Raw genomic sequence first — 24,466 nt, 5'->3', positions numbered from 1 at the left:
AGATATAATTCTGAGTGTAATAACTCAGATGCAAAAGGAGAGTTATTGTATGTTATCACTTCTATGAAGTATTGGAACAATGTAAAATCAATGTCTTATAATGTAAGAATATTGGGGACCTAGTGATAGACAGTAGCTAGTGAGGGGGATTGATAATCTAATATGTTCAGATATGTTAATGATGGTGAATTCAAAGGTGTGGTAATGTACAGGGGTTATGACTACTTGTTAATGGGATCATAAGTATCAGAGTTGTATTAAAGGTGAATAGGAATGAAAGGGGTTGTTTAAAAGCATGTTTCCCACAGATCAGCACCACAAATATAGATAGGTGCTTGCATGATATACTTCTAATGTATGACATTGGCACAGAATGTTGACAACAGAAGGGTACATGGGGAAAACCTACCTATTGCATATTAGTATTACACAAATACTAGGGACAAATAATTGGGGACTGACAAGAGCTCCAAGATATTTTGCATGAGAAATGTTCAAAACAGAGAGTGATGAATATTGTACAACTAAGTGATGACAGTGTGAGATATGGAGAGATTATTGTGGATATAACATATGCTATGTGACTTTAGGAACCCCCTACTTTATAAGTTGGGCCCTTGATATTGAGACTTTCTCAGGTGAAACTTATGGCTGTAAAGAGGAGGCTGAGCCCACCTATAATTATGCCTGGGAGTCACCTCCAGAGAACCTCTTTTGTTGCTCAAATGTGGACTTTCTCTAAGTTTAACTCTGCAAATAAATTCATCACCCTCCCCCTGATGTGGGACAGGACCCCCAAGATGAATGAGCCTTCCTGGTGACATGGGAAATGGATTCTGGGAATGAGCCCGACCCTGGCATCAAGGGATTGAGAATGCCTTTTTGACCAAAAGGGGGGAAAGAAAGGCAATAAAATAAGATTTTAGTGGCTAAGAGAATTCAAATAGTTCAGAAGTTGTCCTGAAGGTTACTCCTATGCAAGCTTCACCTAGATATGCCAAATGACCACAATATGATAAGCCCAAGTCAACAGTAGTCCCAAAAACCTTAAAGAATATCTGGATCCCTATCTGAGACTATAAAATTTCACTCACTAAGTTTATTCATCAAAAACTTAAATCCTTCAGAGAGCTCCTATGCCAGCTAAGTCCCAGAACGCAGAGGCAATACCCTCTTCAAGAATATCAACTAGATGTGTCCTCTTTGGTCATAAAGTTGAACACCCCTTTTCAACATGACATCCCTGAAGATCAGGAAAGTGATAAAACTAAAGGAAGGGGTAGCAACAGACAAGATGGAACTTAAAGGATTATGAATACTGAATCTTTATATAATTTTCTTTTTCTTAATTGCTAGGGTATTAGAATAGTTAGAAGGAAGGAACTGAAATGGTGGAACTGTAACCCATAGCATCCTTTGAAATTTGTTCTATAGCTACTTGTTAAATTGTAATTTGAAAGCTATACCTGTTGGTATATATACTAGATTTCACAATAAGGAAATAACTGAAACTATGTATTATAACATTACAGCTTTGGAAATTTCCTATATATCTACTTGTTACATCATACTTTGAAAGTTTACATTTTTGTATATATGTTATATTCCATAATAAGGAAATAACTGAAACTGGAACTGTAACCTATAATATTCTTTGAAATTTGCTCCCTAACTACTTGTTACATTGCAAGTAGTTAGATTGCCACTGTGAGTGTATTTTCTGGATATAAATCATTAGTCAGTCAATTGCATCTATGGCTGATTACACCTACTATCAACTGAGGAGATTGTCTTCAACAATGAGAGAAGACTCATTCAATTAGTTGAAGTCCTTAAAAGGAGAAGTGATGATTTCAGCAGTCAGAAAGGAGAATTTCCATCTCTACTTCAGCTAGCCAACTTCTCCTGGAGAATTCATCAAAATCTTCAGAGTCCCCAACTTATAGCCTGCCCTGCAGAATGCAGACTTGCCAATCCCCACAATCATATGATCCAATTCCTATAATAAATCTCTTAATAGTCACATATATATTTCCTGTCGTTTCTGTTTCTCTGGAGAACCCTAATACAATAGTGCATCTATATGGGCCAAACAATATAGTCACAAAGTACATTTTTAAGTATAAATTTGCAATTAAGACTATATTATAATTATAGGCCTTAATTCTATTATCAGAATAGAGCAGAGCAAGTAAACAAGCCAAAAAAGAAGTCTAGAGCTGAAGAAGGCAATAAAGTAGAATTAGCTGATAAGCAGTAAGCTTGGTTGTGGGACACATTATTTTAACGTATAACTGGGTCATTCAGAAAAATCGATGACATACCAATATATAAAAAAGGTATGTAGTAAATAGAAAAGAACAGAAATTCTTGCAAAACCTGGAAGTTAAAAACCGGAATATAATGACATGACACCCAATATGTTATATAAATGTTTATATGTTAATATAAAAAAAAAGCTTGCTAATAATATTAGGTTAAAAGACAGAGCTTTTATGTGGAGTTTATAAAATGGTGCCTTCCATTTTCAGAGCTTTAAAAAATTAAACCTAGCAAGAAATCTCTGGAGCAGGGCCTGACTTTTGAAACTAGAGTATAAATATCACAACTATTGAGTGAAGCCAGATGGCACCTGGGCACAAGCCAGCTATAGGAGGATCTGCAAACTGAAGATACAGAGCTTCAGCTTCAGGCTTCTTACATTTTCTGTTTCTACTTTGTTTTCCCTTACTTTTTAAATAAGTTTTTTTTTTTTTTTCAAATTCCCTCCAATCTTAACCATGTTTAGGGGAAACCAAGGGAGGAGAGTTTTTTCTAAGCTTGTACGGAAGTGCCTGACCCATAGTAAATGCTTGTTGTCATTGTCATTGTTGTCATCAAGTAAAGTGATAACAGTAGAGACTGAATGTTGAGAACCATGGTGAAGGTGCAACCATCTTTCCCAGAGAATCTTCTTCTAGACTTAAATCTTAGAGATCCTTAGTTACATTTTATTAAAGAAGTGATCTCCCTTTTCATTACTCTCCCCACCTAAGTAGACTGTTGTATTTTATGCTGTTGCCTTCTCCAATGAGAAATACAAGATAGGTAGACTCTCAGGAAAGAATATATGTGCAAATATTCCATGTGTTATCTCATTTAATATTCTCATCAACAGGTGAGGATTTTTAGCCCTTTTAACTGATGACAAAATTGAGGCTCGGAAAAATAAAGCAAGGCTAGAAGTGGCAAAGCAGGGATTACATCCTTATCTGTATAAGCCCCCAAATTATATTTTAAGTTACTATACTGTGCCAGTTTGGATGTATTATGCCCCCTAAAATGCCATTTTCTTTAATGAAATCATGTAGGGTCAGATATATCAATGTTGATTAGGTTGGAATCTTTGGATTAGGTTGTTTCCATGAGATGTGACCCACTCAGTGGTGGATAATACCTTTGATTAGATTATTTCCATGGAGGTGTGTCCCTGCCCAGTTGGCATTGGTCTTAATTAAATCTCTGGAGCCTATAAGAACTCAGACAAAAGGTGTTGCAGCTTAGAGAGACATTTTGGAGAACACCATTTTGAAATGCAATCTGAGAGCAAACAGATGCCAGCCATGTGCCTTCCCTGCTAACAGGTTTCCCAGATGCCACTGGTGTTCTTCAGTGAAAGTATCCTACTGCTGATGCCTTTGTCTGGACATTTTCATGGACATAAGACTATAAGTTTGTAACCAAATACACCCCCTTTATAAAAGCCAATCCATTTCCGGTATTTTGCATAACAGCAGCATTAGCAAACTGGAATCTATACCATACTGCTTCACAAACTTGATTTACACTTGATTCTCAAGAAACTTAGACTGAACAATTGCTTTCTTTCATGTGTGTGGAAGGAGGGAAGGGAAGTAAATCCATCATCAACCAGTCTCTATAGCTCACCTCCCAGTTCTCAGGAATAAGAATAACTAAATGTGACAGATGATGCACTAAGGGTTTTGTTTGTAATTATCTTATTTTGGTCCTCACAACCCCCTTATGGCATAGGCACTTATTATCCCTAGTTTACAGACAAGAAGGCTGAAAAGATTAGGTCTCAGATCGGCTCTCTTAAAGCCATGCCCTTCACCCATCAAAGGGGTTCAGCAACCAGACCCAACATTCCTCTTTGGACATCCCCATCTGGGGAGAATTTATGAACATCCTTGGATATAATTTCATTTCTAGTCAAGTCCAATTGTCTTCGAAAACAGTCTACCCATCTATGTGGCCCAGATATCATGCCCTGGGGCTTTGCTTCCTGGTTCAGAATAAGGTTCATCAAACATTAAGAATCATTTAATGACTGCCAGAATCATTTCCTTCACAATATCTCATTTACGATTCATAGCAACACTGTGTGGTAGAAGTTTTTCCACAATCATCCTCATTTCGCTGACAATGACCCTGTGGCTCCAAGAGGCGTGTTAACTTGCTGTCAGCCACAGAGCTAGCATGTGGTAAGGACTTGAGACCAGGTCTTTGGATTGTCGCTGATTCTCAGGAGTGGATATTCCAGCCCTTACCCCAGTTGCGTTAGAAAACTTGGTCCTATTTCCCATGGCCCAAATCCTCTCAAGTCCCACTCTGTGCTCTGACCCTTCCCCAGAGGCATAGCCGGGTTCAGACTTCAAGAGGAGGGAGCTTGGGGTCTGGGCTGCACAGGAACGGGTGGCTAGAGGACACCTTTTGACCATCTTCCCCGAACATGGTATCTTTCATCCTGCCACTTCTAAACTCTCATCATTAGCTTAACAGTTGTCATATCAACATCATACCTTTAAGCTGCTGAGAGGACACCACTATTGGGAGAGCAAATGCTCCCCCCTTGTCACTCACACTCAGTTCCCCATCTGGCCAGCCCTGCCCAACCCGACTGCTTACCAGGCAGCCCCTCCACTCCTGGAAGCCTTCAACAAACATAAAAGAGTTTCCTAATCTACCCGAGTTGAGAAGATCACCGCATCGTGAAAGACCAGGCCATAAGCCTTTGAGACTTAATGCTTTCTGAAACAGAAATAAAAAGGCCCTCGTAGCCAGTGGGCTGTCATTCTTGGCCTGGCAGACTTATCTCACCTGCTCCTCACTGGAAGGAGAAGAGGGGTTTGGACCCTGAGTGGGTGGGTGGGTTGGAAAGCCCCCCTCCCTCTTTGTCTTGGTGTCAATTAGCATAATTGAAAAGGCAGGGGTGGGGGGACTGATTCGGCATGACTGTTTTCAGGCTTTGAACTTCTCTGTTTCCTTGGGGCTGATTATGACCAAGTGACCCATATTTTAAAAAGCATTTACAATAAAATGATGCACTTTCTTTTGTGCCATTGGCTTCCCTGATGAAAAGCAAAAGTGTTTTAAAATTGTCCCTTTTTGTCAGCAGTAATGGCTGCACTATATTTCAGCCTGTCCCCCTCATGGGCATAGAAAGGGAAGGCTAATAAAGCAGCACAGCTGTAGACATTTTATGGCCTGCTTGGCAGGGGAGGGGCTGCATGGGAGTAAAAGGGGAGTGGAGGCAAGAAACAGATTGACTGTGTGTCAACAAATACAGCTGGGAAAGGAGAAGGCACTGGAAGACCTCTGCAACTTAAAGTCCAAGATAAATGATGGTCCTATTTGGAAAGAAAGGAAAAATAGAGGTGAAATTCAATGAAGGCAAGCTGAAAAGAAAAGGGTTCCAAAGGCCTTTCTCTGCAGCCAGGCAGCTCCCAAGAGAAATGAGCTACAGTGGCTACAGGCGAGGGGGTTGTGCAGCCCAGAGAAACAACTAAAGCCCACCCTGGCCAAAGGCTTCAGCACGAGGCTTGGCAAAGCCAGGCTCAAGGGAGGCTGTCATGTCGGGGGTGGGGACCGTCTGACTGATAGAAACGCCTGAGGAAACTGACACATACAGGACCTGCTTAGCCTTGCATTTGGGGCAAAAGACAGAAAAATGTAAGATGACCCCTCGGGGAAGAAGCTGAGTGGTGACAGCATAGGGAAAGCCTGGGCTGGGAGTCAAGAAGTCCCAACTCTGGCGTTGACTCAGCTTTGTGATGGCAACAAATCTATGACTAGTAATAACCCTAGCATTTTTGCAGCCCCTGATTGTTTATGGAACAGCTTCCCTTCCTTTACCTCATCCAGACACCCTGGAAGGCAGTTGAGATCCTTGGTCCCCAGCTTACAGATAATGGAAACTAAGTTTGAGGTGGTGAAGGGCTCGCCAAGGGTCACACAGATAAAACGTAGAAGAGCCAGGCTCCATCTCCACCTGCATCCACCGCTGAAGCTCATGCTCATTCTTTTACATCCCATCAGCCTCCAGGAGACAAGTTGCATCAATGAATGGCCAGAAAACGTTTTCCTTCACGGGAAAAAAATAGCAGCTGCAAGTTCATGCTCTGAAAGCCTCCAGGAAAAAGTAGTTGAGTTTTCTGGGCACAAGAGTTTCACAACGATGTTGGTGGATGCCAATTTAAAAACAAATAGTTAATATCAATTAGGATGCTAGTAATGGAAACCTCCAATCTGGCTTAAATAAGAAGGGAATGTATTATCTTGCAAAAACTGGAAGCTCGAGGTGTTTGATTCGGCAGGAGCACGAAGTTAAAGAGAACATTGCTGTGCTCTGTCACCTCCAGAATGAGCTTTACCCAGAGCCGAGAGCAGGATGGCAGAAGTTCCAGGCATCATATGCAGACACAACAGCATCCAGGAAAAGAAGATCATTTCTTCCTCTGGCTCCCCCTTAAGAGTAAGGAACATTTTCCCAAATCCTCCTAGCAGACCTCCTGAAGACTTGTCATCCAAAATGAGGTCACCTGCCCACTTCTGAACTAAATATTATTTAGGGGAGTACGAATATTACTTAAAGAAAGCCCATGTATGGAACCAGAGCTAAGGTCAGCTTCCCCTGAAGCCAATGGTGAGAAGTGGAGACATGAAAAAATAGGATTCTGTTGGAAAGGAAGATACAGAAATGAATTCTGGTAGGCAATCAATAGTGCCCACTAAACCAACAGCCACCACTAAAAAAGCTTAAGAATTACACAGGCTCTGGCTACACTATATACCCACCAGGATGGCTGAAATGAAACACATGAAATGTACACAAAGATCAAATATGCTGGCAAGGATGCAAAGCAACCAGATCTCTCATACAGGACTTGTGGGAGTGTAAATTGGTACACTGAAGCTGAATATGTATATATACTCAATCAGCCAGTAATCCTCCTCCTAGGAATATACCCAAAGAAATCCATCCATAAAATACATTTAATACATGTATTAAAATGCTTATATATTTATAAGAGCCTAGAACTGGAAGCCACCCAAATACTCAACAAGAGTAGACTGGGGTAGCACAATACTGTAAGTGTAATTAACAAAGATGAATGTGAGAATGGTTGAAAGAGTTGTGTATCTCATGGGAAGGAAAACTAGAGGATAAAAACCAGGACCGTATGACTTACCGACACTAGAGTGGACAATGATGGTGGTTAATTGTACAAATATAAGAAAGTTTTTACATGAACTAGAACAAATGTAGGTCAGTATTACAAGGTGTTAATAATGGGGTGGTGTATGGGAAAAAATACAATTAATGCAAATTAAGGTCTTCAGTTAACATTAACATTGTAATATTCTTTCATTAATTGTAACAGAGGCTCTATACCAAAGCTAATGTCAATATTGGGGGGATAGAATGGAGGGGTATGGGATTTTTTTCCTGAAGAAATGGGAATGTTCTCACATTGATTGTGGTTGTGAATGCGTAATTATGTGATTATATCAGGAGCCATTGATTGTACATTTAGGATAGATTGTATGGTGCAGGCATACAAAAGAATAGACTAGGTAAATAAATTGTGGTGTATTCACTCAGCAATCAGAATAAATGACCTACACCACCTGCAACAATACAGATGAATTTAAAAAAAAAAATGTTGAGCAAAAGGAGCCAGATGTAAAGGAGAATATACTGTATGATCCCATTCATATAAAGTACAGAACAGGTAACTAATCTATGCAGGTAAAGGTCAGGGTAGAAATCACCCGTGGAAGGGTCAGGGCTTGGAAGGGAGCATGAAGATGGCTGCAGAGCTTTCATATATTTATGGAATGTGCATATGCCTGTATGTAAATAATATCAATATTTTAAAAATACTGACTTGGGACTCACACAAGCTTGGATTTGCATCCTTGATGCAACTCCTAACAGTGTGACTTTGGGCAAGTGACTTCACCTCCCTGACCCTCAGGTTTTTCCACCTCTCATGTGGGGATAATTCCAATACCCACTCAATAGAGGTTGGTTGTAAAGAAATGAGAAAAGCACATGAAGTGCTTAGCATAATGCCAGGCACCCTGTAACCGTCAATAACTAGTAGCAATTACTATTATTATTATTGACAACAACAATGGCAGTGCCTTCTCCAGCACTGAGGTGGACCTGAAGGGTCTGGGAGGTAATCACTCTTAGGGGTAGCGGTGACAGAGGACTTCATTGCAATGACTGGAGGAGGCCAGAAAGAAAATGGCAGGCTCCGTTTTCCCAGACCAGGTCTTCGCAAACTTTATGGAACATACCGGTCCCCTGGGGCTCTTGTTAAAATGCAGGTTCTGATTCCGTGGGGCTGGAAGAGGTCCAGGTGGAGGCCATGAGCCTGGTCTGCAGCCCACTCTTGGAGTAGCAGGCTCTGGGTCTTGAAGAACGCATGAGTCAGAGGAATTTAAGAGAAATTTGGAGGGGGCAGAAGTACTCTCACAGATAGTGGGGCAAACCTAGAAGAAATCTTCCAAAACAGTTACCAGAACTCCATTTAAATCTGGTGTGACCTGAGAAATAGGTTACAAAATGTCTAATTACCACAAACTTAGCAAGAATAAGACAAGCCTGGACCACCTGATGTGAGCAAACAAACTAATAATATGTACAGCTCTTTACCGTTGAAAGAGTGTTTTCACATCTGCTGTCTTCTTAAATATTCCCAACAACCTTATGAGGGAGATTTTCAGCATTATCCGCACTTTATAGAAAATTCAATTAATTTGCCCAAGGTCACCCAGTTAGCAGAGGTGTCCAAAACTAGATTAGATTTTCAGGTTGTTTGACTCTAAATTCTATGTTTGTCCTAATATTTTACCACCCAAGCTTCTACCTCCCAAGAGAAAAGTTAATAACCTTGTTATGTTTATATACCTATAGCTCATCTTTCACTGACTCTTTGCCCGTTTGGCTAATGCATGACCCCATCTTTCAACAAATCCCCCAAAGGATTTCTCGTAGTCCCAAGAAAGTATGTTGCATGTACTAACCAACTTAGGGATAATGATCTGCAAAACATAAGCTATTTTAGTTTGCAAGTAAGTAGACCTTCATGCAAGTTGCTTTAAGAAATAGTTTTCAAGTAAGGACATATGGGTGAAGAAAGAAGGATGGCAAATTAACTGTGAATCTAGGGTCTCGGGGAGTCTGAAAGCTGTTGAGAAATACTTGGGATCCAAGAATCAGTGACTACAACCCAGAAAAGCAGTGAAGGAAGGCCTGGGACGATATTTTACAGCAGGCCTAGCAAGGAACCCATTTATTTGTATTGGAGGAGAAAGATGGAGATGGAGAGCTCCAGGACAAAGGAAAACTTTATGGAAGGACTGCAGTACTGGACTGGACTGTGTTAACTCGGTTAAGCTGGAACTACATTCCCAGAATCCTCTCTCTGCAAGGTTGTGCATTGGAACTGACCACAAGAAGAATCTGAGACTTGGAAGGTGGAAGTGGGGGATGGCCATTACTTTTTTCTTTCTTTTTTTTTTTAAGAGACAAATGGTCTATTTGGTCGACAAGGAATAAAAAGAAATTCTCAATTCCTCTTATCTCTTCTTGTGGCTGAGCTGAACTGTGATTATCAAATGGATTGCAGCACACACAAATTCCCTTGCAGACCTTGAACTTTTGCAGAAATACAAAGATGTCAGAGTTACATAAATTGCAATTATTATTTTCTAGACTGATGTGCCAACTGTTGTGCTTTCCAATGAATCAGTGATCGCTACATTCTCCTTCCTGTCTTCAGGTTTCATGGCAGGAACAGAAGTACTTCCTTGATATTACTGGAGTCTGTGAGGAACATAATGACACAGTCAATGCCCATGCCCCAGCCAGCCGTCGGGGGCAGCCCATATTCCAGGGTGGTACAGAAGTTTTCATCTGTGTACATGGCCTCATCATCACCAGCAGCCTTGGCCTTGGCTTGTTCTTCAAAAAGCTGCTGCTGCCACATGGGGTCATTCAGCTCAGTGTAGGCATTGCAGATTTCCTTCTTCATGACGAACAGCTCAAAGTGCTCCGTTAGACCCTTTTTAGAGCGATGTCACTTGGCCAAAGGGCTCATTATCTGCGGGTGATCACAGATGAATGTAGGATTGATGCAAGTCACTTCTAGGAACTCCCCGACAAGCTTATCAAGGAGTGCATTCAACAGTCTTTGCCACACAGATATCATCAAGAATTTTGCGAGTTTCTTCAGTTTCAAAGAGATTAGTTTCTGGCAGTTTCACCCCTCAGGGCTTTCTCGAGTTCTACCATGCTGATTCTCCGGAATTGTGGGGTGAAGTCAATCTCGTAGTCTTGGCCCTCTGGGCCATCTGGATGGTAGGTGACCTTGTAACTGCCTGCAATGTGCCTCACCATTCCTGAAATCATCTTCTCTGTGATTTCCATGAGATTGTGATAGTCTGTGTAGGCTATGTAGAACTCATAGGTAGTGAACTCAGGATTGTGAATCAAATCGATTCCTTCATTCTGGAACTGGCGTCCATTCTCATACACCTGGTCAATGCCGCCAACAACCAGCATCTTATGGTAGAGTTCTGGAGCAATTCTCATATATAAGTTCATGTCCAGCTCATTGTGGTAGGTGATGAAAGGCTTGGCCACAGCTCCCCCTGGGATAATGTTCATCATGGGAGTTTCAATCTCTAAGAATCCCAACTCATCCAAGAAACTTCTTATATATGTGATGATCTTAGAACGGATGATAAATTTCTGCCTTACAAAGTCATTCATGATCAAGTCCAGGTATCGCTGACAGTATCATGTTTCCTTGTCTTTGAGGCCAAAGTGAAGAAGAGGTAGCATATGCAAGCAGGGAGATAGCAGTGTGATCTCATAGGGAATGATGCTCAGCTCACCCTTCTTGGTCTTCCTAGGATTCCCCCGAACTCCAGTTATGTCTGCCCTGTGCAGTTTATTATTGATTTTAATAAATTCTTCTTCTGATTTATAATTCCTGCAATTGGCCATGACTTGCAACTTGACCCCCTCTCCTCGAAGGTCATAGAAGATGAGCTCTCCCCCAGAAGCCCTTTTGGCATGGATCCTACCTGCCACTGTTAAGGTGATATCAGTCAGGTGTCACCAGGCTGCAGGTGACTATACTCCTCAGTGAAGTGGGTGAGCGAGATGTCCACATGAAACTTGTGTGGGTATGGGTCTTCCCCACTCACCTTCAGTTGGTGAACAGTTTGACTGCAAATCTTCTAGTATTGATTTGGGTCCAGGCTTTCCTCCGTGGCACCCTCATCAGTGTCAGTGGTGTGGCCGGTGGTAGTAACATCCTGGCTTAGCTGTTTCTCACCGAACTCCTTCTGCTTGGCCTCTTTCTCAGCTACTTTCTTCTCAGCTTTCAGGCATCTCTTTAGCTCATTCTTGTTCAGTTTCAGTTCGCCACCGTCTACTTTTATCTCAGGCTCCTGAACTGCAGCCATCTTTCCCTGAGGGCCTGACCTAAAAGGGACCCGGTAGTCGTGGCGACTTCAGGTCGGGGGTCAGAGCACCGCCTCTTCCGGTGGCCATTACTTGCTGAAGGTCGTCTGGGTCAAATGAGATAATAGATAGACGCAGAGGTGCCCATTGGGTTCTACCTTGTCCTTGCTCTCCACCTCTTCTTCCCGAGGCCTAGCACAGACTCACAGGTACCAACTCAAAGAGACTACAGCCCTTCAAGGACGCCGTGCAGTCCTACCTCGTGGCTGAGTCACACTGAGGTTGGCAGAAGACCCTTCTAGTCTCAAGGGTGCATCCAAAAGATTCGGGTATCTGTGGTAGTTTGAAGCTGTTATGTACCCCAGAAAAGGCCATGTTCTTTTAATCCATTACTGTGGGTGCAGACCTGTTGTGGGTGGGACCTTATGATTAGATTATTTCAACTGAGATATGACTCGCCTCATTCAGGGTGAGTCTTGATCCTCTTGCTGGAGTCCTTTATAAGAGGATAAACACATACAGAAGCTAAGAGATGAAATTAAGGAAGCTCACAGAAAAAGACACAGAAGCTGAGGAAGCAAGCCACAGACAGAGAAGCCAGAAGTTGAAGGCGACGAAACCCAGGAAAGAAGGACCAACAGACGTCACCATGTGCCTTGCCATGTGACAGAGGAGCCCCAGATGTTGGCAGCCTGTCTTCAGAGTCCAGGAATCATCCTGTTGGTGCCCTGAGCTGGACATTTTCATGGCCTAAGAACTGTAAATCGTAGGTTAATAAACACCCATTGTAAAAGTCAACCCATTTCTGGTATATTGCATTCTGGCAGCTTTAGCAAACTGAAAACAGTATCCCAGTAGAGTTCACGGAGGAAAGCAGCTTCTGAAGCCATAGTGGCTGAACTTCACCAAAGTCCTAGTGATGGGAACATCGTGGACAGATCTACGTGCCCCTGACCTGACAACTGAGAAGCCTTACAGCTAGCCACCACGTGTTTCTTTCTAGCTTTTTCCCCTCCACATTTATATGTTTTACAATCATGATCATATTATAGAATTGTATATATTCTTTTCACTTATTATAATATGAGCATTTTCCTGTGCTATTATGTATTCTCAAACACTTGTTTTTAAAAACTTGCATGGCTTTCCTTTACATGGCTTTACTGTCAGTAACTTAAACCTTCCCCCATTGCTGGACAATTAGGTTACTTAGTATTTTAATTGTTTACTATTTGGGCAGTTCTGTAATAGCATCAATGAATAGCACAGGAAGTAAATCTTTGTATCTCTGATTACTTGCTTAGAATAGATTCCTAGAAGTGGAATTACTGAATGAAAAGGAATAAACAAGCATTCTTATGGCCTTTGTTACATTCAGCCAAACCACTTTCCAGCAAGGAACACTGTATTTTCTGCTAGGGGTTCATTTGGTGGGTCAAATTTCTAATGACTAGTTAACAGTTGAGGCTCTAAAACACATTTCACCTATATAATATCATTTTATCCCATGGCTACTTTCCCATCCTGTGTCTACATTCAGTACATTATTCTGGCCTTGGTGAGATAGCATTGTTATTATCCTCAGTGTGCAGCTGAGGAAACCAAAAGCTTAGAGAAGTTAAATAACTCATCTAAGGTCATAACCGCGAGTGGTAGACATGGAATTTAAACCCAGTTCCATCTGACTCCAAAGCCCACTGACTTCCCACCATCACCTATGGCACTAACTGCTCAGAGAGGAGTTCAAGCCCTTTTATCTAGCTCTTTCCTCACTCCCAAATCTGTTCAGCCTGGTCTGTCATTATTTCCAAAGTGAGCCCCACTCTGCCCCTCTCTCAATCCTGGTCAATCAGAGAACTCACTTTTCAAAACCTTCTCTAAGATGGCCTCACACTCAACACTCCTTAATAGAAAACCCACAGTGAACCAGTGTAGGAAGATTTACAGAGCTTGGAACAATACAGAGCACACCGAATACATCATATATGTGCTAGTTATGATGATGATGATGAAGAAGAAGAAGAGGAAGTTGCCAGCTGCTGGATGTCAGGAAAAGAGCTAGTTAAAACACAGTCTCTCACTCAAAGAGTCTAGAGCAGCTGAGAAAGGCCCACAAGAAATTAAAATACTATGAGATATTTGCAATAAGACTGGGCACTATGGGATCAGGCAGACCAGATTCTTGAACTCAGTTAAGGTTTCCAGCGAGGTCAAAAAAAAGTTTCTCCAATGAGGGAGCATAGAACAGAGCTGTATGAATACGTGTAAAAGCACATTCCAAGAAGTTGCCAAGGCTCCGACCTTTCCGAATTACTCCCTGAAACGCCCTCAAGCCAGGATGCACAGGCTTTGGAGCCAAGCCTCGCCTTTGACCCAAGCCCACGGCCCAGCTTGGACACTCAGTGGGCGGGGGACAGCGCCAGGATTCAGGTCCAGATCTCTCTGACTCGGAAGCTTCCCGACAGAAATCTGCCCCAGTCCCCAGGGGACCCCCATAACCCCTTGTACTTTCCTTTCAAAACACTTCCCACAGCTTACAATTACATGATTATATATTTTTGACTGTCTCTCTGACTGGGCTGCAGTGTCCTGCTTACCACTCAGCCCAGCGCTCAGGAAGGGTTCAGCAAAGGTTAGTTATTTTCTGGAGCCAGAAGCCCCTTACCTAGGTTGGGGCCCCTCATCGCAGCCCTGCCCAGCGCCATGCCCCGCCTCCTCATGATGTCCCTCCCCCATTGTGATGCCCCATCCCCTCGTGATGCCCCGTCCCCTGAACTTCTGAAAATGTACATTTTGACCCCTTGTAGCGGCTCTTTCCTGCCTTCAGAATAAAATTCCAATCTTAAATTCAAGAATATAAGCATCTTTATTCAGTTCTATTTCAAATCAACTTATTGTCTTGTAGTATTGTTTTAAAAAAATATAGAAGTTCCTTTGAAAGGTAACTCCTACACCATGATAAAACCACATAGAACTAACCACACACACAGGAGTGCATTAAAACTGGTGAAATCTGAACAAAGTCGGTGGATGGTATCCAGGTCAACTTTCTGATTGTGATATTGTACTATAGTTAAGCAAGATGTTTTGCTTCTGTATTGTTTCTTACAACTGCCTCCAAATCTACAATTACCTCAAAACAGTTTTTTTGTTTTTTTGTTTCTAATCAGTTATTTTTTTCTAGTATACTTTTAATGTGTCCCCTGTGTCCCTTGAAAGGAGCTTGAGGGCAAAAATCAGATCTGATTAAGTTTTGTAGTTGCAATAATAGCTAGTGATTAGGCCAGGACTTTGTACATGGTACACAGGAATTTCGGTGGATTTCCGGACCCCAGGACAGCTCCAGCCTCTACTGCCCTCCCCGCGGAAGCGAGGGTCTCTGCCTCTGGGGGGCTGGCGAGGGCCGGGTGAGAGGAAGCCGGAGTCAGCCCGCAGATACGCGCCGACGGCCTCAGTGTCACGACAGAGGGGAACACCGGCTCCCCCGCGGCACCCAGAGAGAACTTCCTGGAAAAGGTGAAGATGAAAATTAAGCCTCTGGACGCCTTTAAAGCCCCAGGAGAGACCCAAGCTAAGCATTAATATGATTATAAAAAACTTGCAGACTTGAGGTGTTTTGACAGCCATCTATTAACATCGCTGCTTCTTTTCACCCCCATCTTTCCTTCTATCACACGCCCCTTCTGCCTGGCGGGTAGAGTTAGGAATACTCCATCTTGACCGGAATTTGGAAGGATGCTTTGGGAACGTTTCACTGAAACAAATGAGAAATGTGCAGACTCCTGATTTAGAGGTCTTCTTTTGCATAATTAAGTGTATTTATTAAAGATCCTAACAAAAACTCATAGTAACAATGGCATGTGAAACAGAAAGAAATGAAGATGTGCAATGAAATCAAAGGAAATTGTTCTGATGCTGAGAAACATAATGAAACCAATTTCACCTAATACCAAAAAATGTAATTCATTGTGAAGAAGAGACATTTCAAATAGAGGTACTCATTAGGCTTTTCCACTGTTTGATTATCTACTTAATGAAGGACGGTGAATCACAGGAACACATTGGGAAAGATTTAAATTTCTTGCTGCTTTGTCAAGAAATACAACACTGAAGATCATATGAACACTGACTACACACTATCTTGAGAACATTGAGACAAACTGGATAGTGAGTGTCAATGAATATTTACTAGCAGTCACTGTCTGAGAAAAACCTCACACGCCCTGAAATCTTGTAGTTCATTCACGACAAAAAACTTGATATTTTCTCAAAGTTGACAACAATCCTTAAAAATTTATCTGGCCCTGCTGACAAACTATGGAGTTCAAATTAAATATTTCTAAACTCTCTGTATAAAACAAATTTTTATCAACAGTGCTGAAGAAAGGTTAAATTATCTTTCTCTTCTTACTGCAGAAAATATAATGAAATCATTGTCAATATGAAAAAGTGATTAAAAATTATGCAGCCAAAAAGTATAGGAAAATTGTTATAATATGGTGCTAGGCAGTTAATAAAAATACTGTATATTTTTCTGAGTTTTCTCATGTTTTTGCTATTTGACAACTTTCAATTTTTTTTGATATTTTTGTGATTCCTTTTCTTCTTCTGAACATTCACATTCATGCCTAAATCTGTATTCATAATTTTGCATTCTTGTCTTAGAACACTAAGAATTATATAATCATCAGGCCTCAAAAACCTGGATCTGTCTCAATCTTAGTCACTGTCACTGAAGGGTGTGTCCTACCACCCGCTTGCCTCTTCAATTGCATCTCCCATCCACCTCCCACACCATCCCCCAACCACACAGATGCACCCAAAGTGTTCCAAACACACAGGTGCTGAAAATATCTTTCTTCATTTAATCTTCACATAAACCCTTTGAGATAGGTCCTATTATAATTCCTGCACCGAGGGGTTAATGGCAGAGTAGGGATTTGAACCCATGCAGTCAAATTTCAGTATCTGTACTCTTAACTGCGGCACTTGATTGCCTCTCAGTGTTGGTCACTGTATCAGTTTGAATGTATTATGTCTCCCAAAACACCATTATCTTTGATGTAATCTTGTGTGGACAGACATATTAGTGTTGATTAGACTGTCATTCTTTTTTTGAGTGTTTCCAAGGAGATGCCACCCACCCAACTGTGGGTGATAAGTCTGGATAATTTCCATAGAGGTGAGGCCCCGCCCATTCAGCATGGGCCTTCATTAGTTCACAGGAGCACTATAAAAACTCAGACAGAAGGAGCAAGCTTGCTACAGCCAAGAGGGACACTTTGAAGAATGCACAGCAGCTGCAGATGAGAGACAGTTTGAAGATGGCCACTGAAAGCAGACTCTTGCTCTGGAGAAGCTAAGAGAGGAAAAATGCCCCAAGAGCAACTAAGAGTGACATTCTGAAAAGGAGCTGCAGCCTAGAGAGGAACGTCCTGGGAGAAAGCCATTGTGAAACCAGAACTTGGAGCAGACACCAGCCAGCCATGTGCCTTTCCCGCTAACAGAGGTTTTCTGGACACCACTGGCCATCCTCCAGTGAAGGTACTTGATTGTTGATGACTTACCTTGGACACCTTATGGCCTTCAGATTGTAACTAGGTAACCAAATAAACCCCCTTTATAAAAGCCAATCCATTTCTGGTGTTTTGCATTCTGGCAGCCTTAACAAACTAGAAGAGTCATACCATTCAACATTTATCAAGAACTTGCTATCAACCACACTAGAGACATGTAGACATTAGCATTTAATCCTCAAAACAACCTTAGGAGATAGGTTCTATTATGGTCACTTATTTACAAGAGAGGAAACTGAGGCTTGTCCAAGGTCATGGACCTCATCAGCAGAGGCACTGCGATACCCTCAGTGAATCGTTTACTGTCCCTGGGATGCTCCATTTCTGTCTTGTGTCCAAACCTTTACCCATGCCTTTACATGCCTCCACCTGGCTAATTTCTGCTGAGCATCAGTTCCTCTAAGAAATCATCCATGCCTCTCCCTTCTCAACCTCCAAGGCTGAGTTAGGTGCCACTTGTCCTCCTTTTGTCCTCCTTTTCCCCATAGCATCCTGTGCTTGGCTCTGACCAGCCCCAATCAGGGCAGACCGTGATGGGCCCAGCAGCCTGTCTCTGCCACTTGACTGGCAGTGACATGAAAGGAAATGGAGCAGGAGTTGAGAAACAAACCTCATTGTTTTAAGCCACTGAGATGTAGGAGAGTATGTGTTTCTGCAGCATATTCTAGCCTATTGTGACAGATACATCCCTAAGATTTTTTCAGTGGAACCTGGGGTGGGGTCAATCTTTTCTCTGGCAGAAAAGACAGGAGGCAGGTGAGCTGCTGACCACCAGGTTTTCAGCCCAGTAGGGAAAGCTGACCTGAGACAATGAGTCCAACAAAGACAGACAGGGACAGAGAAAGTCTGTATCTAAGGTCCCTCTGGACCCGTTTCCCACGGTACGTGGACCCATAAAGCTCTGGGCAGCCTCTTAGGGAACACAACCAGCAAAACCCACTCAAATCATCAACTGGCAGAGACTCAGAGAGGTTCCAAAAGCACATAAAAACAGAGCTGGAAATACCCCCTGAACATGATCCCCTGGTTTTACAGATGGGAAAACTGACAGCAGGGTGAGCCCAGGGTCACTTAGGGAGCTGATCAAAGGATCGGTACCCAGAAGTCTGGGCTCCCAGGGCTGCCCCTGCCTGAGAGCTCACATTGAAAGCATGAAGTAGCAAGAGGGAGCTTCTGAAGTCCCATCTCAGGGTCTCGTAGAAATGAAGCTTCCAGAAGAGCGAGTGCGAATGAAGCAGAAACGCATGTTTCAGTTGAAGACGGAAGCGGGAGAAAAGTGTAGTTGAAATCCGTCCTCGTTGCAGCGAGCCAGCCTGGCTTCCGCAGGAACAAAGAGGAGCAGGAGCTGCTGCAAGCCAAGAGCAAAGAAGCCTGGGGGCGGGGGCGGGACGTGCATGAGGGAAGGGGCCTGAGAGCTGGTGGGGGTAAGCCCCGAACAGCTTCCGGACCCTCCTTTGAGTCTTTAAAACAAAAACTGGAATAAGCAGAGAAAGGTCTGGGAATCTATCGGGGAAACCCCAGCTCAGAGGGAAGGGAAAACAATCTGCTCAAATTCCTGGCTTTCTGGACTCAAATTTAGCATTCCTCCCACCCCTAACTGTGGCAGACACTCTTGGGGGTGCCTGCCCAGCCTACGCGAGCTTCCCTGAGAGCTGTCCCCACCCCACCCACACTCAGAACCTTCTGGGTAACTTCTGTGTCTGCCGGCCCCAGCCAAGGTGGCACAGAGCTGGAAGAGGTGAAGACCAAGAAAGGGGCAGAGAGCGGACCTGGAGGGCCACGAGGAGTAACGGCTGCCCTGGACTTGCCGGGATCTTGGTCAAGGCCTGGCTGTACTGCCATTCGTTCCTTTTGCTTAAACAGTTGAGTAGGTTCTAGCAAGGGTTCTTAATCCCTTCTGGACCACTGATCACTCTAGGAGCCTTAGAGGACGGAGAAAGCACTCCCCAGAAAGCAGCATCAGGGGTGCTTTGCAGACCCTGAAATGGATGCATGGGCCTCAGGTTAAGAATTCCAGGCCTAGAGGCAGGCAGGAAATTCAGGTAAAGACGGCTTGACAGCGGGTCCCAACATATGGCTGTGAGCCAGCGTGACGGAAGGATCAGGGAGACCCAGATTACAATTCTAGCCTCCCACCCTCTCCACCACATTAAGAGCCATGAATGAGAATGTGTCCCTGGCAGAAAGAAACACACACACACACACACACACACACACACACACACACACAAATGAGGTATAAAACACACAAGTACAGCTTAATGAAGAATTATAATGGGCACACCTGTGATATCCCATCTGGGTCAAAAGATGAGAGCGTTCACCCCCACAAGGGACTTGACTCCCAGGGGAATGACTCTCCCTGGCAACGTGGGACATGACTCCCAGGAATGAGCCTGGCCCTGGCAGTGAGGGATTGAAAATGCATACCTGACCAAAAGGGGGAAGAAAGAAAGGCAACAAGCTGAGGTCACAGTGGCCGAGAGATCCCAAATAGAGTTGAGAGGCTATCCTGGAGGTTTCTCTTATGCAAGCTCTAGCTAGACATCCCAAATGGTATGCCATGCCCTTACCAAAAGTAGTCCCCAAATACCTAAGTCCCTACCTGAGATTCTACAAAAGATTCACTCACTGAGTTTTATCTCTCAGAAACTTAAATCCACCAGAGTGTTCCTATGCCAGACAAGTCCCAAAACCTAGAGGCAAGAGCCTCTTTAATAACAACAATCAGATGCAGCCCCCTTCCCCATACTGTCAACACCCCTTTTCAATATGAACAAGTTAGGGTGCTCACTGCCTAGACACCTCTGAAGATGGAAAATGAGATTAAGTGAGAGGAAGGGATAGCAATGAACAAGATAAGATTTAACAAAGGTTTATGAATACTGAAACTTTATATAAATATATATATATATATTTAGATGCTGGGGTGTTGGAATAGCTAGAAGGAGGTAAATGACATGGTAGAACTGTAACCTATAACATCCTTTGAAATTTGCTCTACAGCTATTCACTGAATTGTGCTTTGAAAGTCTTCACCTTTCTGTACATATATTGCATAATAAGGAAAGAACTGAAACTGTGGACTATAACCCATAACAATTTTTGAAATTACCTATATAACTGCTTGTTGAGCTGTACATCAAAAGTTAACACCTTTCTGTATGTATGTTATATATTTTTTTGTTTTAATTTAATTTTATTTTAAATTCAGTTTTATTGAGATATATTCACATACCATACTATCATCCATGGTGTACAATCAACTGTTCACAGCACCATCTTATATGTGGATTCATCACCCCAATCTATTTTTGAACATTTTCCTTACACCAGAATCAGAATCAATAAAAATAAAAATAAAAAAGAACACCAAATCACCCCCGAATCCCACCCTATTTTTCATCTAAGTTTTGTCCCTATCTTTCTACTCATCCATCCATACACTGGATAAAGGGAGTGCAATCCACAGGGTTATCACAATCACACTGGCACCACTTGTAAGCTACATTGTTATAAATTGTCTTCAAGAGTCAGTTCGACAAGGGTTGTAATTAGACAGTTTCAGGTATTTACTTCAGGCTATTCCAATACATTAAAACCTAAAACGGGTTATCTATACAGTGCATAAGAATGTCCACCAGAGTGACCTCTCGACTCCATTTGAAATCTCTCAGCCACTGAAACTTGATTTCATTTCATTTCACAATCCCCTTTTGGTGAAGAGGATGTTCTCAATCCCATGATGCTGGGTCCAGATTGATCCCCTGGAGGCATATCCTACGTTCCCAGGGAGATTCACACCCCTGGGAGTCAGGTCCCACGTAGCGGGGAGGGCTGTGAGTTCACCTGCTGAGGTGACTCAGTGTTAGAGAGAGAGGGTCACATCTGAGCAACAAAGAGGCACTCGGGAGAGACTCTTAGGCACAATTATAAGCAGGTTTAGCCTCTCCTTGGCAGTAACATAGGGGAAGCCTCAAGACAGAGGGCTCAGCACATCAAGCCTTCAGTCCCCAATGTCTGTGAGAACATCAGCAACAATCCAGGTGAGGAAGCCCAACACCTCTGCATTCTCCCTCAGCTCTTCTGGGGGACCCCAAATATATATTTTTATACTCTACCCAAATTACTTTAGGATGTGTTCCTTGTATGCTATATTTTACAATAATGGAAATAGCTGAAGTTGTGGAACTGTGACCCATGACATTCTTTGAAATTTGCTCTCTAACTACCTATTAAATTGTACTTTGAAAGTTATCACTGTTATATATATATGTTAAAGTTCACAATTTAAAAATGCATTTAATGCACAGCTGTGTGGTGGTGCTGTGAACAATTGAATGTACGCTTTGTTTTGTATGACTGCATGGTGTGTGAATATATCACAATAAAATGAATAAAGAAAAAGAAAAAAAAATGCATTTAAAAAAAAGATGAGCACATTGCCAGAACTCCAGAAACCTCCCTCATACTCCTTTTCAATTGTAAGCCACCCCTTCCTTATCCCCTGCACCCAAGGTAGTCACTACCTGACTTTTACCATAAACATTTTCATGCTTTTCTTTATAATTTGCCATCCAGGCATACATCCTTGACCAGCGTGATTTCCTTTCACTTAATTTTGAACTTTCTGTAAATGGAAGCTTGTGGTATATATTCTGTTGTGTCTGGCTTCTTCCCCTTAATACTCTGTGAATTTATCTTTGCTGTTGCATGTATCTGTAGTGTGTTTCTTTTCATTGCCATATAATATTCCATTTTATGGCTGCCACAATTTACTTATCCCTTCCACAGTTGGACACTTGGGTTGTTTCCAGTTTGGGGCTGTGCAGTAAAGAATTTAATCTTACCTAATAAGAGGTCTGGCCATTGGCCTCAGCATCTGGGAGGGAACCACTAAGCCTTTGGAACGTCATGCCTGATGGGAATGCCTTTGTTTACCTGGAGATTTGTGGTCACCAATAGTCCAACAGTATGATTTAGGGTGGGGGGTTTTGGGTCACATGGTATTAGTCAACCTCCAGGGGGTGCTGGAGACTGAACTCATGCCTTCACAACAGAACGTGTTGGGGACTGAATTATGTCCCCTATAAAGACATGTTCAAGTCCTAATCCCCAGTTCTGTGGTTGTGAGCCCATTTGTAAATAGGACCTTTGAAAACAACATCAATTAAGGAAGTGATGGGGAAGAAAGTCAAGTACCTTGTGCTAGACACTTTGACACATATCACTTCACTCCTCCAAAACAGGCTTCACCATCCCATTTTCCCAATTGGGGTGACAAAGCTTTTCCAAGATAGCTTAGCTAGTAGGCTGCAGAGTCCACCTGCAAACCTGAGTCTGTCCTGGTTCTGGGAGCGACAGGCTCTGAAGCTGTTGCACAACTCCCACTTCCTCAGTTGTCAGTTGAGATTCCACCCTGCCAGACCAGGAGTCTCTCCAAAGTGGGAAATTTCACAAGCTCCTCGGTCAAAAGTGAGTTAGAGAATCTCCCCATAAAAGCCCTGAGCATCTGTCTAACACAGGGTGGGAGAGGGGCTAAGGCGGTTTCTGGTTCTAATCCCTTCCAAAGCCCGGCGGTATTTCCTGCTCCCGGAGGCCTTGAGATACTTCCATGTCCTTCCCATAAATTGATCTTGTTTTAACTAAGCACAGAGAATAGATTTGTTCCTTGCAATCAAATGAACCCTGGTTAAGAAAGCAGTCAATCCAGTTCTTTTCTCTCTCCCCCTTAAAAATCTTCCTGGAAGTTTCAAGGATATTTACCATGTCTTGGCCACCAAGACAAGTTGAGGAGGACAACTCAACCGCCCTTCCCTTCCTTCATAACCAGCTCAGCCATGAACCTGGTACACGTTTGCCCACAGAGCACGGTGCTGTGTGGGAAACCTGGATTTGGACACTAGAGTGGAGTTGGGGCTCTGGCTCTAGAAAGTGGAGCAAAGCAGCTTCCCTTCCCTGAACATCAGGGTTTCCTCACCTGCAAAATGGGAGCATCATCTCCATCACATGGTTGTTTTAAGGATGTCAGCAAATCTGTCAAATAATCAGCACAAAGAAGTAAAAGTGGTAAATAATTAACCTCCTATTCAGGGGAAATACTTATTACAAATGCTATCCTGTTGTTCATGTAAACTGTGGAGTCCTCCTGGACATGGTGATATTTTGGCATCTAAGAGACAGTTCCTGAATGGAGATGTCATGTCCCAGGTTCTGGTTTGGAATCTGTGATCTATGGACTTGAGACACAGGCTCCAGGAGGGGCTGGAGGCAGCTTGTTCATCCCCAGCAGAGGATCATCATTTCCAGGCTTAAAAATCCTGCTTGAGGTGAACTCATTGCCCTCCCCACTACATGGGACCTGACTCCCAGGGGTGTAAATCTCCCTGGCAACACAGGATTTGACTCCCGGGGATGAATCTGCACCCAACATCGTGGGACTGAGAACATATTCTTGATCAAAAGAGGGAAGAGAAATGAAACAAAATAAAGCTTCAGTGTCTGAGAGATTCCAAATGGAGTCGAGAGGTCACTCTGGTGGGCATTCTTACACACTATATAGATAACCCTTTTTAGATTTTTTTTTTTTCATTCAGTTTTATTGAAATATATTCACAAACCATACAGTCATCCATGGTATACAATCAATTGTTCACAGTATGATCATATAGTTATGCGTTCATCACCACAATCTATTTCTGAACATTTTCCTTACATCAGAAAGAATCAGAATAAGAATAAAAAATAAAAGTGAAAAGAGAATACCCAAACCATCCCCCCATCCCACCCTATTTGTCATTTAGTTTTTACTCCCATTTTTCTTCTGATTTTTTTTCAATTTTTTAACTTTGTTTATCAAAGAATTAAAAACAAACAGGCAAACAACAACCAAAAAAACCCCACAACATTTCAAACAAAGCAATGGATTAAGGAAAACAAATAACCTAAAATAACTACTTTGCTTCCAATATGTTCCTACCATACCCCAAGAAAATTAATAAACCATGTCCAAACAGAGGAGTAAGAAAAACAAATAATCTAAAATAACTACATTGCTTCCAACATGTTCCTACCATACCCCAAGAAAATTAACAACCCCTAAGAAAACAAAGGAATAAGAGAA

The 24,466-nt window shown here is 42.5% G+C and overlaps 1 protein-coding gene and 1 pseudogene across 1 annotated transcript in view; both read right to left on the bottom strand.

Moving 5' to 3' along the window:
- Positions 1–10,005: 10,005 nt before the first annotated feature.
- On the bottom strand, positions 10,006–11,769 carry LOC119542079 (annotated as a pseudogene).
- Positions 11,770–15,162: 3,393 nt separating this feature from the next.
- The window catches only part of MTERF2 (mitochondrial transcription termination factor 2), a 75,896-nt gene continuing 66,592 nt past the window's right edge, over positions 15,163–24,466 (bottom strand). The window contains exon 5 of the mRNA XM_037846589.1: positions 15,163–15,274. The gene's annotated coding sequence lies outside the window, so the exon portion shown is untranslated. The remainder of the gene's footprint in view (positions 15,275–24,466) is intronic.

This window comes from Choloepus didactylus, chromosome 8 (assembly GCF_015220235.1).
Source record: "Choloepus didactylus isolate mChoDid1 chromosome 8, mChoDid1.pri, whole genome shotgun sequence".
NCBI classification, from domain to species: domain Eukaryota; kingdom Metazoa; phylum Chordata; class Mammalia; order Pilosa; family Megalonychidae; genus Choloepus; species Choloepus didactylus.
Note: the sequence above shows the minus strand (reverse complement) of the source record. Positions and strands in the feature narration are given on the sequence as shown.